At 69.2% G+C, this 428-nt stretch overlaps 1 protein-coding gene across 1 annotated transcript in view; it reads left to right on the plus strand.

Annotated features, from left to right (window-relative positions):
- Positions 1 to 428, plus strand: part of CFAP74 (cilia and flagella associated protein 74) — a 38,931-nt gene that overhangs the window by 9,574 nt on the left and 28,929 nt on the right. The gene's annotated exons all lie outside the window — the stretch shown is intronic.

Below are 428 nucleotides of genomic sequence, written 5' to 3' on the forward strand. Positions count from 1 at the left end.
AAGGAGAAGGAGGCCTGGGGGAAGACGGAGCGGAACCGGCTGCTGAGGGTCAGGTGGGCCGGACGTGGGCCCTGCCCCTGCCCCTGCCCGAGTCCCTCTCATCGACCTCACGTGGATGTCCCTCCTGGACCCCCTCCCCCTCAGGCTCCCCGTTCCTCCCGAGGCTCAGCCCTGGGCTCCGAGCGGGAGAGCACCCCCAGGTGTCACAGCCAGGGACCCAGCACCCCACCCGAAGGATGCGCGTCCTCCTCCGGCCCCTGCGCACGCACACGTGTGTGTGTGTGTGTGTGTGCGCGCGTGCGTGTGTGTGTGACCACCCTCATCGCTCAGCGGCTCTGTCTCCATCCAGGAGCCCCCCTCTCTCTAAGAATCAACCCTGGGCCACCCCTTTCTGCCGCCCGTGTGGGGCCCAAGCCCAGGTGGGCACC

Source organism: Myotis brandtii, unplaced genomic scaffold, assembly GCF_000412655.1.
Source record: "Myotis brandtii unplaced genomic scaffold, ASM41265v1 scaffold334, whole genome shotgun sequence".
Lineage (NCBI taxonomy): Eukaryota > Metazoa > Chordata > Mammalia > Chiroptera > Vespertilionidae > Myotis > Myotis brandtii.